This window comes from Balaenoptera acutorostrata, chromosome 14 (assembly GCF_949987535.1).
Source record: "Balaenoptera acutorostrata chromosome 14, mBalAcu1.1, whole genome shotgun sequence".
Taxonomy (NCBI): domain Eukaryota; kingdom Metazoa; phylum Chordata; class Mammalia; order Artiodactyla; family Balaenopteridae; genus Balaenoptera; species Balaenoptera acutorostrata.
The window spans coordinates 92,794,890-92,798,566 of NC_080077.1; the positions used below are offsets into that span (position 1 = coordinate 92,794,890).

At 40.7% G+C, this 3,677-nt stretch overlaps 1 pseudogene; it reads right to left on the reverse strand.

Annotated features, from left to right (window-relative positions):
* Positions 1-1,567: 1,567 nt before the first annotated feature.
* LOC102999093 (40S ribosomal protein S7-like) lies at positions 1,568-2,154 on the reverse strand (annotated as a pseudogene).
* Positions 2,155-3,677: the final 1,523 nt, after the last annotated feature.

Here is a 3,677-nt window from a genome sequence, read left to right on the forward strand (position 1 = left end):
CCAGCAGGGAAGCCCCAATATTTATCTATTTAAATGTTACACTATTTGTAATATAAGTTTTAGTGAAAGTTATACTTAGTTTTGAACTAATTAATAAATGAATATATTATGTAGTTTTCTGTTTAATGCCTTATATTCATTATTAATATTTCTTTATAATTTAAACTTATGCCTGCTGATTATTAATAACAGTTGATTTTTTTTACGTTAATTGTTTTTTTTTAAACTTTTAATTTTATATTGGAGTATAACTGATTAACAATGTTGTGATAGATTCAGGTGCACAGCAAAGCGACTCAGCCATACATATACATGTATCCATTCTCCCCCAAACTCCCCTCCCATCCAGGCTGCCACATAACATTGAGCAGAGTTCCCTGTGCTCTACAGTAGGTCGTTGTTGGTTATCCATTTTAAATATAGCATTGTGTGCATGTCGATCCCATATGCCCTAACTATCCCTTCCTCCCATCCTTCCCCCCTTATAACCATAAGTTCATTCTCTAAGTAATTACTGTTGATTTTTGACCCACTTGTCATTTACTGTGATCACAGATGTTTGGTCTTATTTCTGTCAGCTTCTTTTGAGCTCTTTGTCTTTTCTCTTTCTAGATGAATAGAGATTTATTTTGGCATTATTTTTTCTAATTATTTGGAAATTACACATGCTCTTTTTTTATTCTGTTAGTTTATCTGTAAGTGTTCAGAAATCAGTTACTTTTCTTTATTCCTCAAAATCAAGAATAACATCACATATGCTGACACTTCCTGATACAGGATGAACAATTTCCTTCTTACTTCCTATATAATCTTCTGTTCTTTCCCAGTTTTTTTAATGAGTATCCATTGGCATTTTTACCTTGATGGTTATTAATTTTTTTACATCGTAGAGCCTCTCTTTTAAGAATGATTTCGGCATTTACATTGTTTCACAACGACATTAACCACACATATTTATGTGTGTATATTTGATCTGGGGCCTGCTGTCTCTCTGACCTTGTTTCCTTCAACTCCTCCCCTTGCTCACCAGGCTGTAGCTATCTTGGTCTTTTTCTCCAACACTTAAGCTTGTTCCTACTTCAGAGCCTTTGCATTTGCTGTTCCTGTTGCCAGGATGTTTCTTCTTCAGATCTTTGCATGGTGGCCGCTTGTCATCACTCACCCGAGCTGTCACTACTCAGAGGGCTTCCATGGTCCCCTCCACTAAAGCACCACCCAGCTCACCCACCCCAAGCCCAGGTGCTCATTCACCTCCTCCCTCCTTACTTCAGGTTACTTCCTGCACCGGCTTATCACTCTCTAACAGGATTCTATTTGGTTATTGGCTGACTTACTTTTTGGTTTCCTATTTATTTTCCTTTCCCTCCCACTAGAACATAAGCTCCATGAAGGTAGACACCTGGTCTATCTTGCTCATCATTTTACCCCAGTGCTTAGAACTATAACTGGTATGTGTTAGACTGCTGATATTTGGCAAATAAATATTTGTTGAATGAATGAATGAATGAATGAATAAGTCCTTGCTTTTGTAAAAATTGTGAATAATATTTTATTTAGTCATTTTTGTTTATGACTGAAACTCTGGGAATTCAAAATGAACATCCTTGCCCGTGAGCTTCTTATAGATGCCAGAAAATGTTTCAACCTTATGCTCCACATTGTTTTGCTGTGCTTTATCCAAATGGACCTTTATGAGTCGGCTGCCCTCCAGCTTCACGCGGATTCTCTTGGCCACAGTCTCACTTGGGAAAAACAAGTCCTCCAGGATGGCGTCATGCACGGCTGTCAGAGTGCGGCTCCTGGGACGCTTTTGCTTATTTTTTGTACGGCTTTTTCGAGTTGGCTTAGGCAGAATTCTCCTCTGAGCAATAAAGATAACTTGCTTCCTGCTGAACTTCTTCTCCAACTCACACACCACAGCCGGACCTGGATTATCTGGAAAGATTTCAATTGAGGAACAGGAACAAAGATTATGATAGCTTTCCGACCACCACCACCTTTAGTTTTCTCGGTGGCCGTGATGTTCAGCTCCCGCAGCTGGGCCTTGAGGTCTCAGTTCATCTCCAGCTCTAGGAGGGCCTGGGAGATGCCCGACTCGAACTCTTCAGGCTTCTTGCCATTGGGCTTCACGATCTTCACGATGGCACTGAACATGGCCCGGACCTTGCCAATGCGGCCAACATTTGCTGCCGCCGCCGACACTAGTAGGCTTAGGAAGAGAAGTCCTTGATTTTTCTAAGGGTGCCTTCTTATTCTTCAAAACCCTGTGGAGTTGCTGGGCCTACAATCAGAGTGCTCTGGGCCAATCCTCCATCTGCCTTTCTGTATTAATCCTCAGCCTTGCTATCTGGAGAATGGTGGTCATTGCCTCCTTCCTTTTAAGGATGGGCAGGATCCCCAGGAGGCCAATCTGTGGTGAAGGGGCAGCAAAAGCTGGGGGTAGAGGGTCCTTGGTCACAAGGGCCAGCACACTTGCAAATGGAGTGGACTAATTCATTTATTTTGAAAACAACTGATTTTGACGTAATGTCTTGTTAATAACCAATTCTATATGGTTGCTTTAAGAAATAAACATTTTTTTCTCTTTTAAAGCTTAAAAATATTGCATATACTATGAAATTAATTGTTTTCTGATTGCTGAATTATTAAAACTGACACATATTTAATCAGAGTAATTAATGGAATTTCTGAAGGAAAAATGTTTGGAATAAGGTTGAATTTGTGGGTAAGGCAGGCTGAAGTGAGAGTCTGATAAAATTTAAGAGATGAGGGTTGGTGCTAAGGATCTGAGCTAGCTGGGGGCTCTTGCTGGCCACAGTGAAGGCTTTAGCTTGTAGAGCCTTTAAAGCCAGATTCTAGGGTCTGTAGACAATCTTGCTTCTCGGCATCCCTTTAAAGCCTTCAATCTAGGCAGGGCAAAGCAGATAATCACACAAATACTCACTCCACACTCTTCTCCCCACTGCCACCTGGCTGAAGCCTTACCTCTCCTGATATTGTTAACAGTAGGTAGAGTCCTGCAGGTGGCAGTGAGGGAGGTGTGTGTATATGTGTGTGTTTGGTGTGTACAGCAGGGGGACGTGACAGGCAAGGTGGTCTTTCCAGAAGGAAACTGGGTCATCTGTTAGCTCCAGAGTCCTCTTAGCATATTATTTCCTCAAGGCCATCCTATTACCTCATCCCTCTCTCCATCCATCCATTCATCATCAACAAATTTTTGAGACCCCATTGTTCTAGGCATGGGGATACAGTAGTGAATACGGTGAAGTCCCTGTTCTCATGAAGCATACATTTCAGTAAAGCAAGGGATGAAACAACACAAATAAATACATGATATCTCATTTGATAATAAGAGCCTTGGAGAAAAATAAAGTAGGGTAAGAAAAAAGAGAGTGAAAATGTTGATGGGGCTACTTTCTATGGGGTAGTCAGAAAAGTTCTCTCTGGGTATGTGACTTTTGCACTTGAAGAAAATAAGGGGAGACCTCACTTGTGGGTTTCTGGGGAACCTTATTTCATGATCCATAAATGAGCATGATGCATGGTTTGGAAAATTCTGGTAGGGCTTTTTTGACTTGGTAAGGTCTGTATTGTATTGCAAATAAAATGGGGAAGCACTAGAGAATTTTAAGCAGAAAAGTAACACGATCTGACTTATATGGCGAAAGAATCACTTA